This window comes from Lissotriton vulgaris, chromosome 8 (assembly GCF_964263255.1).
Source record: "Lissotriton vulgaris chromosome 8, aLisVul1.2, whole genome shotgun sequence".
Lineage (NCBI taxonomy): Eukaryota > Metazoa > Chordata > Amphibia > Caudata > Salamandridae > Lissotriton > Lissotriton vulgaris.
In genome coordinates this window covers 516,341,741-516,355,338 of record NC_141696.1, presented here as the reverse complement: position 1 = coordinate 516,355,338, position 13,598 = coordinate 516,341,741, and positions in this window count along the sequence as shown.

Genomic DNA, 13,598 nt, shown 5'->3' with positions numbered 1-13,598 from the left:
TATACAAAAAAACATAAAAAAACATTGGTGGCGAACAATAAAAAGCATCGACACGCGTTTCGGCAATAACAAAACGCCTTCATCAGGAGCCACATTCAATCTGTAAAACATATATAAAATAAATTAGAGACATCTAGGGGTCATGAATAACTCCTATCAAACAATCAACAGTCCATAACATATTGCTGTGCTTACATAACAAAGAAATCCCTACAAGATGCAGCTACAGATTGTAGCCACAACTGATACAGACTAGTTAATATATATTTGAGCAGTAATTATACCCAAACAGGGGAATTGCCAGGGTATGGATGACGACGGAATGTCTATCATCTATAGAGCAACGGTCATAGTTTGTCTACAACTTAGTATTATTAGCTTGAAGTCGGCGATGGCTTCACTGAATTGTGTAAGTAGGGCCGGGGGTCTGTAGATGAGGGTTCCTCTGAGGGTGGTCGTGAGGTCGGTGTGGATCTGAAAGTGTAGGTGTTCTGTGGTGGTGAGGATATTTTCGGAGTTGGTCGTGACGCTGATGGTGTTCCTGTGGATGATGGTGATTCCAGCTCTAGTTTGGTTGACGCGGTCCTTTCGGGTGATCTTGTAGCCGTCCGGGATGGCTATGGCGATGTCGGGGGCTGCGGAGGCGTTCATCCAGGTTTCTGTGAGGAAGGCGACGTCTGGTGCTGTTGTGTCGAGGATGTCCCAGAGTACAACGGCGTGCTTGTGGACGGAGTGGGTGTTGAGCGAGATGCACTTGAGGTGGTTATTGTTGTTGCCTGGTCCGGGTGGTGGGGTGCAGGTTCAGAAACGGGTGAATTTGCAGGTTTGGCAGGAAAAGGGTCTGTGGGTGTGCTTCGGAGTGGCTTGGTAGCAGGCAGATGGTCGGCCGGTGTTGAGCGAGTGGAGGGTGGAGGGGTCGTACTTCCGTCGGGTTTCTTGGTTCTGGGGGTCCAGGTGTTCTGGTGCTGGGCGGGGTCCGGGCACGGACGGTCGCAGACGGGCTTCCCTTTGGCTGCGCAGCCTCCATATGAAGGGCTGAGGGAGGGAGGAGCGGCTGGGAGGCGGGAGCGGGCGACAAATGGGTCACCAGGGGAGCGTGGCCGCAGGGGAGGCAGCGGCGGGAAGCGCGAGGGAGGGGAGCAGGAGGGGGTGGTACAAAAGAGAAAATAGGGGGCAGGGGGGGAGAGGGAACAAAGGGCACAAGGGGTCGCAGAAGAAAAGCAACAATAATAACAGAAGTGGCACAAATAAATCAAAAATGAAAAGCCGAGGAGAGCATCCCAGGACAGACTCGGGCAGCGATCCTGGTCACGGCGGGTGGCGGCAGAGGGGACAGCGGCACAGTAGGACCGTGAGGCGGATGAGGGGGCAACCTACCTGGTGGCAGGGTCAAGGTTCGCTCCCTTCACCACCGCGCAACCTCCACATGAGGGGCTGAGGGAGGGAGGAGCAGCTGGGAGGTGGGAGCAGGTGGCAAATGGGGCACCAGGGGGGCGGGCCGTAGGGGATGCAGCGGAAAGAAGCACGAGGGAGGGGAGCAGGAGGGGGCTTGGTACAAAAGAGAAAACAGGGGGCAGGGGGGAGGGCACAAAGGGCACAAGGGGTAGCAGGAGAAAACAACAACAATAGCAGAAGTGGCAAAAATTAATTAAAAGTGAAAAACCGAGAAGAGCAACCCAGGACAAACTCAGGCAGCAATCCTGGTCATGGCGTGTGGCGGCAGCGGGGATAGCGGCACAGGAGGAACGTGAGGCGGCTGAGGGGGGCGACCTACCTGGTGGCAGGGTCAAGGGTCGCTCCTTGCTTTTGGGATTTACTTCTGGCGTCTTATGTTCCTGCAGCTAGGGAGAATTTTGTAGAGGTATCAGGGGGTAACACAGGCCTCTGCACCCCATTCCGTGCAAGGGGCCCCAGCTCTTAAGCCCCCCCTCACCCAAATACTACAGGGAGCCCCCCTTCAGTTCAAGGCTAATGAATATCTGTGAGATAGGAACTACTCAGGTGACACTCATCACCCTCTGCAGTGGGGTGGGGCATACCTTTGTGTTAGGCCACCGAGAAGAAGGCAGGTTGATGCAAGTGGATTGATTGCTTTCTATGTGATGCAAACATTTTGACTACGATTCTGACATCCAGCAGTAGCCAGCTTTGAAGCAGAAGTGTAGGGATTGTGTGGCTACATTTCCAAGCTCCTGGGATTAGTTTTGCTGCGGACTTCAAAACTCCTTTGAAGGGAAGAGTATATCCTTAGGGAGTCTTCAATTATTGCTTTATCCCTGTCGATGTGCACAAGGAGGGCAAGGAACCGCTTAACTTGGCAGACGTCTGAATACATGTTTATTTAGACTTGAATACACGTTTCAGGAATTAACAAACGTTTCTTTGGGAAGAAGTCCAGACAACACTATGTTGAATCCGGCCTACCGCTGTCAAAGGCTAAATCCATTTTATGAGTTAGTTAGACACATATTACTCAGAAGCCCACATGGGAAACGTGGGTTCCTTTTACTGTCTGCGTCATCACTTTTACTTAATTTCTGATATAGGCAAAAACAAATTCTAGCTATTACATTCATCTTTTTTAATGTGACAATCTAAAAAGAGAATTGATTGATTTAATTGTCTGTGTGAATGGAATTGGTAATTTGACATTCAACGTTGGGAAATGCCCTGTAATAATGAATACATTTTGTGTTTAGTATAATCGAAATTTTCGTCATGCATAAATCCAGCATTCAGCTAAATAGCCCTTTAAAATTACATTGGCACCAGAAGTGATGAATCATCGGTTTTATTTTAATATTCAAGAACATAAATCAACCCCAGCACTCATTCCTCTTGTGAGCCATTGTGATTAGCAATCAATTATGTCAGAAATAATACTCAATAACTTCCTGTAGAGAAGGGCAGAAGAAGATTCTGACCAAGATAACTACCTCTGATTTAAAAAGTAAGTTGAGGATTCATTTAAAAAAAAAAACACCATCACATTCCCTATTGCTTTGTCTCTCTGGGGGATCTAATTCAACTGTGATGTATTCCGACCCCATCAAAGATTGCGTTCCTGCGGAGCAAGCTCAGGTTTGTTTAATGCGCAAAATATTCTACGAGACACTTATAAATTCGAATGAAAAGAAAACGTATGAGGCAAGGGTCTGTTTCACAAAGCCTTTGCAGGTGCAACTTCAAAGTCTTCCAGGCGCGATGGGTGTTCTTTACTAGTACAAGGTATTAGAAGATGAGCATGCTTTCGTAAATCAATTTACTCATACATTTAGGGCACGATTCACAAAAGTAAACTAAGATGAAAGTCTAACTTTACGACTTTCGATATTCACAAAGGGCATTTACGAGTTGCATGGTTAGACTTCTGTCTCAATGTTGGTCTCAGTTAAACTTAAGACCAAAACCTAAGTGTAATTGAGACACAAGTCTAACTTTACTACTTGTAAATGCCCTTTGTGAATAACGGAAATCGTACAGTTAGACTGTTGTCTCAGTTTACCTTTGCAAATCAGGCCCAATACTTTTTACAATATCGTAGTGTTGCTTTTACTCCAGGTTCTGGGGACCGGATTAAAAAAAATTGTGCAACATGGTGCAGCAACAAACGGTGCATGCTCCATTATGTGAAAGGGAGAGAGCAGAAGAGCACCATATTTACTAAGATGTGACACTTTTCCTCTCTCCGTGAACTTGGGCACATTAGGCTACTATGTACTGCTAAAGGCAAGGATGTTTTCGGTAAGAAATATTTTATGTACTCAAATGATATCCCTACAGTACAAAAATTGTCCTTTAACACTTTTCGTGCTTTGTGTATGTGCTGTATGATGCAGCATGCATGCAAATTAGGAACAATGAGGGAAAATTCAAAATATTTTACCCTGTTACGGCTGCTTTGAGAAGGCATACTTTTTTGGTGCAAATCCTGTCTAGAAATGTTTGTAAATAAGGATTTGCATCTAAACCCATTGCTGGTTGCATTCGAACGTCCATCTACCACCCATGAAATGCTACCTTCATGCAAAGTAAAGAAAAGTAGCCATTGCACAACTTTGTGCTACTTTTGAAAACTGTCCAACACAAATCCCGATTAGAGTTGTATAATAAATCCCAGCATAACACTTTGGTTCAGGTTTGTGCTGCAACAGCTTAACCCCAGCATGAAGTGTTTGTTTCAATTCTGGGCCCTGTCTGCATATTTTATGTCACAGATGCTAGGAAAGCTTAGGAACATCTTCAATCCTGAGAGTTTGTGGGTTTCCACAAACATTTTTCTGATCCATTTCCACTCCGGCCATGTCAGGAGAGTTGCTCTTGTCTAGGGCAGGAATCAATCACTCTAGAAGTTTTGGAACACCAACAGACTTTGTGGAGATGCGGAGGCCGAAATTTGTCACTTGGAAAAAAATTTAAGGCAACGTTAACAAAGGGGCGTGGCTTGCGCGCCGCTGTGACATGGCGGTCTGCGCTTGAGCTCCGAGGTGACAAAGGCCACCGGAGTGATTTTTGTCACCCATACACAATGGAGGTTTCTCGGAAGTGCCGCATTTGTTGTCGGAATATGCCGTGAGTGCTCTGTGGGATTCCTGACACACTCGCTGCTTGGAAGACGCTGATAATCGGCGCAGTGCCCCTCTCGTCAGATTTTTCGGGCGGCCGCCATTTTCTGCCCTAGTGATGGCGTTCGAGTTCTCCTCACCATATGTTTTGGGTGTTTCACTGGAGCCTCGTTGTTCATCGAGGAAGAGGTATTTATTGCTGAATTGAGTTTGCTGGCTTCTTCAAGTGCGCCTTTCCTCATGCTATGCTGTTTCTGGGCGCTTTTTGTGTGGTGGAGGATATTTGCCCTTCTTCATGACTGTCTGCAATACTAACTCAACACCTTCTATGCCGGCACATTTGGTGAGCTACATGTGTATTTTTTACAGCTCTTGTTACCCGGCTTGAGACTTCTGTTTTCTCTCACAAGATGCCTTTTCTATTTTCTTCTGCAAATGGCCGCCATTTTGCATCCATGTGCTCCTTGACAAAATGATTTTTAGTGAATTTTTTTTGCACACCCCTGTTGTTCAATGAATATACCAACGTTGGGTGGCTGCTCAGCATTGTCTTCGGTACTCCCTGATGTAGGACTCTTTGTCCGAATTGCATAGGAGGATCGGCTGTCTTGTGCTCACACGCAAGTATGTTGCTGGGCTGCTAAATTGCTTTCAAGATATGCGCATATGAGAAACATAAAAGAAGGTGTTAAAGTGTTATATACATTCTAATTGTAAAGACGTGATTTACATCTCCATAAGGATACAAGTGTGCGTATTTCTGTTTCCTTGTGTTCTCTAATGGCTGACAACATGGGTCTGTCTCCCAAGACCAAAGATTCAAAAGGTAATCTTAAAAGAGTGAAGCAAACTTCTCCTACTCCAGAATCGGCTCAGAAAGATTCTGGCACTACGTTGGATACTATTTTGTCTCGTTTGAACACGGTCCATGATATTGCGCAATCAACCAAAACTAATACTGACCTTCTTCAGGTGGAAGTTGCAGCTATCAGAAATGATTTCAAATCCTTAGCACTTCGTGTTTCGGCGGCTAAGTCACGGATTAGTGGTGTGGAGGATACTGCGCAACAGCAATCTAAATTAATGCAACAGATGGAACGCTCTATGTTGGCGTTACGGAGAGACCTTACAGAACAGGAAGATCCCAATCGCAGGAGCAATCTGCGCATCTTTGGTCTGCCTGAGTATTCAGAGAAGTCAGCTCCCTCTATGATAGACTTTTTACTTCAGTCAATTACTTCTGTTCTGCAGCTTTCTTTTCAGAAAGAGTTTGAAATTGAACGTGCTCATCGAGTCCCTACTTTCCGACCCAAATCTTCCACTTATCCTAGGGCGGAGATTTTTTAACTGCTGCGTCATCAACACTCTGAACAAATCTTAGCTCAGATGAGGAAGATTAAATCGGTCACCTGGGAAGGCCACTGAATTTCTATTTCTCAAGACTTTGTCAGGGACACTGTTATAAGGCAGAAAGGTTTTCTTAATCCACGAAGACGACCCCTTGACATGAACATTACGTTCTCCTTTGCTGGCCCGTCAAGATTCCGTATAACTTTTAGGGGTTGATCTCAAATTTTTGATAAGCCTTCGGATCATTCGACCTTCCTGGATAATCAGATGGAATCTAAGATGAATTCTTCATCCCCTCCTGGACCCTCAGGCTCTTGAGTTTTTTCTGCAAAGTTGTCTGCTTCCTTATACTCCTCATGATATGTGCTCCTGGTGTAGACCATGCTATGCTTATTTTGTCTTCTAGATATGCATGTGGTTTATGATAAACTTACGGTTCCCAACGTGTCCCCTATACCATTGGTTTCCTTTCTTTTTCAATGTTGAGATACCTGTGTATGTTCCGATGTTGTTTCTTTATTCGTTGTTGATGTTGCCCTTTTCTCCACCTTCCCCTGTTCCTTCTAGTTCTTGTAACTCCCTTGTATTTTATTGGTTTGTGACCTATCTGTTCCTCCAGATTTGTAGCTTTGCCACTATTATGGTCCTTATTCTTCTTCTTCTATCCATGTTATGAGATGGGTTGTTTGATTGTCATATTTATGTTTTGTTTTCTTCTTAGTCTATATTCTCCATTTTCTCCTCTTTAAGATTTTGTCAATATGTTTTCTATTTTCGGTGTTTTTCTTCTTTTCCGTTTCTGTGTCTGTATTGTGGCGTGCAGTTTGTACATTATTACTACTTTTTCGGGTTCTGTATTGAGTTTCTCCGCCTCGTACTTTTTAACATACTTGTTGATTGTTGTCTGTTGTGTTATTTTCACTGTGGCTCATGGCTTTTGAGGAGGTCTCTCTGTTTCAATATTTCTGCATGTTAGTATATTCACGTTGGTATAGTGTTTTTCTACATTGTTGGTCTTCTCTCTTATTTTCTTTCGTACATATATTATCTGACTCCTTATTTTGTCTTTTCTTCGGTTGTTATGGTTCCCCGTGTACTGTTTTTCTTCGTTGGCTGTTTTGGCTTACTATATTGATATAATGCACTTCTTATGCATTGTTAATTGTGCTAGGTTTGTGAAAATGAATTAACGAGTTTTAAGGTTTCTGCCATGATTTGAATTTATATTTAATGATTTTCCATACTATATTTGCTTAGGTTACCATTTCTAATGTTCTACATTTTGATTCTCTTTATATCTTTTTTATGCATTTATACTGTGGTTTTTACCATTATTTGTTATCTTCTACATTCATCAAATCTGTTTTGCTCTTTTCTCTTTTTATTAGTACAAGTTAATATAATGTGTTTTTACATTGTATTAACAATGATCCCTTATGAACTTTTTTAGCTCTTTCCCGGTTTTGCCGTTAAAATATGGGGTATCGCTTTTTTATTTATATCTCCCTTGTTGGCATTTTGCTCGCCTCTCCATGTTCCCCCCTTGTATGAATTTGGTCTCCAATAGTCCTACCCTGGTGGGGTTCTTTTCTTTTTCTTTCCTGTTTCTTTTCTTTGTCTCGCTTTCTTCTTTTTCTCTTTTTCTTTTTCTCTCTCCTCCTTTCTTTCTTTGGATCTCCTGCTGGTGGTTATCTTTTGTGGTGTCCTCTCTTTTTGTGGATCTTCTGTTGTTGCTTCTCTTTTGTGGGGTTTTTTGTCGATCTTTGGTGGTTGTCCTGGTTTTTGTCTTGCTTCCTCTACTATGGTTGTTGTTCGGATAACATTTTTTTGTCGGTTTATGCCTGGGTTGAATGTGGTCTCCCTTAATGTTAGGGGACTAAATCACCCGGTGAAGAGGGCTAACATTTTGGATTACTGTAAAACTTTATCTTCGGACTTGGTATTTTTACAGGAAACGAAAGTTTCATATAAGGAGGCGCTGTTGTTGAGGAAAGAGTGGGTCCTTGATGTTGTTTCTTCTGATGCCCTGGGCAAAAAGAATGGTGTAATAACACTTATTTATAACAATTCTGGATTATCAGTGGTCTCTGCAGAACATGATTCAGAGGGTCGTTGGTTACTATCTAGGCACTGGCCCATACACCTCATAATGGTAATCTCATAGTTGGTGTTGATTTTAATTTACCTATAGATCCCGTGCTGGATAGGAACTCTGTTTTTCCTTCTGTTCTTCTAGGGCTCACAAACAACTGTTAAACATGTGCTCTTGTGCTAATCTTCAGGATGTTTAGCGTCTTCACAATCCCACAGGTAGTGATTTTTCTTTCTTTTCCTCTCCTCACTCTAGCTTTTCTCGCATTGAATATCTCTTGGTTCACTCGTCTCTCGTACAATCCTCTTCTTCTCCGCTCATTCATCCTATTCTTGTCTCAGATCATGCGGCTGTTTCTTTTTCTTTCCTAAATCTTGCTCCTAAAAAAAAGCCTTGCTCTTGGAGACTGAATACAGAAATTCTACATGATGACTCTCAGGTTCAAGCCATACAGGACTAAATTGACTATTTCTTTTCTGAGAATGTTGGCTCAGTTAATTCTCCAATAGTTTTATGGGATGCATTTAAATGTATGCTTCGAGGGCACATTATAAAAGTAATGGCGAAAAGAAATGCTGATATCAAGAAGGAACTTAGGCCAGATGTAGGTGGCGCTTGAGGCCATTTACCGAGCGGTAATGGCCGATTTTGGCCGTTACCGATCGGTAAATGAGTGACAGGTATGTAGGGGGCATTATTTTACAGAATCGGTAAAATTACCGATTCGGTAATTTTACCGATTCGGTAAAATAAAAATTCGGTAATGTTACCGATTCTGAGGCACCTAGATGTAGGTGGGACTCTTCAGAGTCCCAGAGGCCTTACCGAATCAGTATTTTACCATCAAATCCAATTTGATGGTAAAATACCGATTCCGGTGTGCATACACATGTGTGCATGCACACCTATGCCATGTGACAGGCAGACCTGCCCTTAGGGCATGTATGCCTGCCACATGGCACCCGAGCCTGTTTTGGAGGTGCCAGAGGGTGTCAAAGTGACACCCCCTGCACCCTTGTGAAAATCGGTATTTAAAGCCCATAGGAATGAATGGGCATTACCGATTCGGTGTTTACCGAATCGGTAAATACCGAATTCTTCCGAATAGGTATTCCAGCACATCTGGAATACCTACATATCCACCCCTTAGATTTACCGATTTTTAATTACTGAATCGGTAAAATTTGGTAATTAAAAATCGGTAAATCTATTTTACCTGCATCTGGCCCTTACTGATTTGGCAGATAATATTAAACGGCATGAGCTTCTTTGTCTTCGTTCTCAAGATAAACAATTATTACACACCATTAAAACTTTGAAGTATTCTTATAATTCTATCATTCCCAAAAGAGCTCATATCGGAGTGCAGGCCCAGAAATCCAAATGGTTACTTTTAAAGAATCGTGCTGGTAGAATCCTGGCAGCGACGTTAACATTTCAGGAATCCAGTTTTGAGTCCTCTCAAATGTCCTCTATTACTGATAGATCTTGTATAAAAACACTTCAGACTAAGGAGATTCTTAAGGTTTTTCGTGATTTTTATAAGAACTTATATACCCCCACTGCTCAATTGTCTTTTCAGGATTGTCAGGACTTTTTGAAAATAATCCCTCTTCAGTCTGTGTCCACAGAGGATGGAGAGAAATAGTGTGGTTCGATTACGTTTGAAGAAATTATACATGCCATTAAATCCACACGGTCAGGTAAAGCTCCTGGTCCAGATGGTTTCCCCATTATGTTTTATAAAACCTTTCTTCCCTCTTTGGTTCCTTGACTTAAGTCTGTTTTTAATGCGTTTATTCAGAAGGGCGCTGTTTCGGGTAACGCGGCGGACGCTACTATTGTGGTGATCCCAAAGGAAGGTAAAGATCTCTCAGACCCAAAAAAATTTTGCCCTATTTCTCATCTTAACATGGAGGCTAAGATCTTTGCCAAGATTCTTGCTAAACGGTTGGAGTCTTACATACCTACTTTGATCCATCCATCTCTGACAGGTTTTGTCAAGGTAGATCTGCTAGAGATAACATCTGTACCTTTTGTCATATTTTGGGTACAGCTAAGTGGTCTACTCTTCCAACTTTGGCCCTCGACGCCGAGAAGGCCTTTGATAAGGTCTCTTGGCCTTTTTTACATGCTGTTCTTCGTGCACATAATCTTGGTTACTCTTTTGTTAATATGGTTATGTCCTTAAATGCCCAACCTAGAGCGAATATTGGGGTTAATGGGGCTACGTCTGAGTTTTTTAGCCTTTGCCAAGGTACTCGACAGGGTTGTCTCCTGTCCACTCTTTTGTTTTTATTATCTATTGATCCGCTCCTTAGGTTAATTGAACTCCACCCAGATATTAAAGGGTTTACCTTTGGCTCGCACTGCATTAAGACAGCTGCTTACACAGATGATGTACTAATTTTCTCGGATGAAATTGTATTGGCTATTACCGCGCTTACGGATATTATCTGATCTCTCGTTTTTCTTGTGTTTCTGGTTATTCTCTGAACAGAGATAAGACGGAAATGTTTCCCCTGAATGCTTATTGTTTTCCAGCACATATGGGTACTGCTGGTTTTAAATGGCAATCTAAACACCTTAAATATCTAGGGATTTGGTTTTGTGGTACTCTTTATGATACAGTGGCTTACAATGAGGCTCAAACTTTACTTAAAGTCTGTCATCTATTGGATACCTGGTCCCCTAAACATATTTCTTGGTGGGGTTGTCTCCAAACCTTAAACATGATGATTACTCCCATCACTAATTTCATTTCCTCTATGCTTCCTGTGAAATTGTCTGCTTCCTTTTTTCGTTAGATTGACTCCCTTACTTCTAAATTTCTCTGGAATGATAAGAGAGCTAGAATCGCGTATAAGTCTTTGAGGAAGTCTTATGATATGGGTGGTTGTAATTTCCCTGATTGGGAGAAATATCAAGTTGCTTTTTTGGCCTCTCAAGGTGCTTTGTGGTTTTCCTCGGTCCCTGGGCACACACCTTCCTGGGTGTTAATTGAGCAGCATCTCTCTTTTTCTTTGCCAACCTCTTCCTTTTTATCCATGTCAACTTTATCTATCCCGTTTTCTCGGTCGGTTATTTTGGATACCATTGCAGCAGTTAGGTCTATTGATAGGAAAGAGACTACCCCAATTAATAAATCGAGGTGGTCTTCATTGTGGCATAATCCTGGAATAAAACTTGTCATTGATAACTTACTGGGCTTCTAAAGAAATTTTGTTGGTTCGTCATTTATATGATTCCAATAATGATCCGTTACCCTTCTCCTCCTTAGCCAAACAATTTTCGCTCTCTAATTTAGATTTTTATACTTTTTTAAAGCTTAAATTGCTCTTGCTAAATTGCGTCTGGAGCCCAATTCTCCCACTATTACCTTGTTTTGTTTATGGCTCAAATCTGGTCATGTCGCTTCACGAATTTACACATTTTTGATTCTACTCCCTTTGTCCAATTTACTGTTACTCAACAAAAATGGCTGCATCATTTTGATACGGACCTCACTGAACATATATCTCCAGAAACTTGGCAGTCGATTGGAAAGCTTTCTCTTCGTAATAAAATTGCTCCTTCTTTAATTCAATCTAAATTTTTCTCCATAAATCTTCTGCATTGGACTCCCGTGCGTTTACATTCTCTGAACTTGAAGGATGAGGATCTTTGTTGGAGCTGCGGTCTGTCTGCTGGTGATTACCCGCATATGTTTTTTACGTGTTCACTTTTACAACACTTTTGGAATCTCATACATAAACACCTTATGTTAATTTTTCGAACTCGTTTCCAGCTTTCCTTTCCCATGATAATGTTGGGTCCATTAGCTTCATGAGAGCCTTTGCCGTTGGATACCTTAGATTTACAACTGTTGGATCTTTTATTAAGAGTTGCTGTGAAGGTGATTCTTATGGAATGGAAGTCTCTTTCTTCTGTATCATATCATACGTGGTGGGCATGGGTTCCTTTTTTAAGAAGTGCCCACACTTCTGTGGATGTGGCTCATCTTAAACCCCTCTATCTCTAGTAGTGTCTGGAGAGCTTTGGATGCTTATATGGACTTGGCTTCGAAAGGGTTGGTTGAACAATATCCCTTTTGTGTCGTCTACCTAATTGTTGTTCTTTGTTGTATCCTTGTAGCCCTGCAGTAGATCCTTCCTTTCCTTTTCCTCTTGTCCCTCTCTTTCCCCTCCCCATTTGTACCCTTTCTTTCTTCTCTTTTTTTTTCTTTTCTTGCTGTATTATTTCTTGTTCTCTTTCTTCTTCCCTTGCTTCTTTTCTGATGGTGAGACTTTTGTTGATTATTTTGGTTCATTGACATATCCCTCTTGGTATTTTTCTATTTTTCTAATGGATTCTTTGAGAAAACCTGTTTTTCATTGGGCCAAATACGGTACTGTTCCTTTTAATTTTCTCATTGATTATATCACCTTGTATTGTATTCAACTATTTTTTCACTCTTTAAAATTTAATAAAGTTATTGAACAAAAAAAAGGAAAAGTTAATAAAAACAAATATAAAAAATCATGACTATACCTATGAGATGGCAATTACAATGCACAGTTGTACCCTATGTTCATTTCAGAACCCCATTTTGATGACTACGGGGCAAACAGGAGCCACTGACCCAACCTGGGGGTTAAGGCCTTTCAATACTGATGCCCCAGAGCCCGACCTACTATGAATCTGAGTTCAATTGGGCCAAGTATCCCTTCAGCACTTGTCTCTAAAGTGTTAGAGAGAGTTGAGAAGTCTGAGGCTTCTCGGGCAGAGGAACAAGGTATGAACAAAGACTCACAACTCAAAATACATTCAGCAGGAGCAATAAATGATTGTCCAAGCAAATACTTGCTTTTATGAAAAAAGGAGTATTTATATAGAAACATAAAGTAAAATACGACATTCAGAAACTATATACACCACCCCCAAAGTTCAGGGCTCTAGTGTTTTATAGGTGAGTTCCTTAGTACCACTCCCCTCTTTCTAGTGGTAGTAGTTATTCCCCATTCACTATAGGCGACATTAATAATAAGCCCCACTCGTCGTCTGTGACTCAGGAGTCGCACTCGGACTCTTTATTAAAGTCAAAAGTGTTCCAGAGCCAAAGCAATATATGGCAGGCAAGTTAGTTGAATATGTCGTTAATCCACAGCAAAAAAAGAAAGCTCTGGTTCCAAAACAGTTTACTGTATAAACCTCAGGGGGAGAAGGTTCCTGGGGCATAATAAAATGAGGGTGGCACATTGAGTCCCCCTCCGCCAGATCTTTTGAGTCCTAGGGACCACTACCTCCCCGGGGCTTTATTTACATATGGAGAGACCATATGGTCCCCCCACTCCATTGGACTCCTTGAGCCCTGGGGACCACCACCTTCAACTGGGCTTTATTGAGTCAATGGAGGGGAGCAATGCAAGTTATGGACAGGGGTGTAGTGACTTATCTGCTTCGAAGGGGAGAACATTGAGCAAATTGGATCTTTGACGGGGAGCCATGCAGTTACATCTACTGCAGGATAGGGAGGCTTGGAGTCTGGGAAGTTTTACCGGCTATCCCCAAGAGAGATCCGCTACCTAATGCCCACCCCAGAAATCATTAGG